The following is a 330-nucleotide window of genomic DNA, read 5'->3' as shown; positions in this document are numbered from 1 at the left end:
TGTTATAATAAAATTTTTTATATATTTTAATTTATTATATTAAAATTTATATTTTATAATTTTAATATATTATAAATTTATAAAATAAATTTATATTTTAAATAATTTTAAAACAATTTAAAAATATTATATATTATAATAAAATAATATTTTTTTAATAAAATAAATATATAATATATATATAATATATATATAAATAAAATATATTTTAATTTTATATAATAATATAATACATATAATAAATATAATAAAAAATAATAATATTAATACATTATAAAATAAAAATATATATTAAAATATTAAAAATATATCTATAATAATAATATATAA

Source organism: Penaeus monodon, chromosome 19 (assembly GCF_015228065.2).
Source record: "Penaeus monodon isolate SGIC_2016 chromosome 19, NSTDA_Pmon_1, whole genome shotgun sequence".
In the NCBI taxonomy this organism is placed as follows: domain Eukaryota; kingdom Metazoa; phylum Arthropoda; class Malacostraca; order Decapoda; family Penaeidae; genus Penaeus; species Penaeus monodon.
This window is presented reverse-complemented; position numbering follows the sequence as displayed.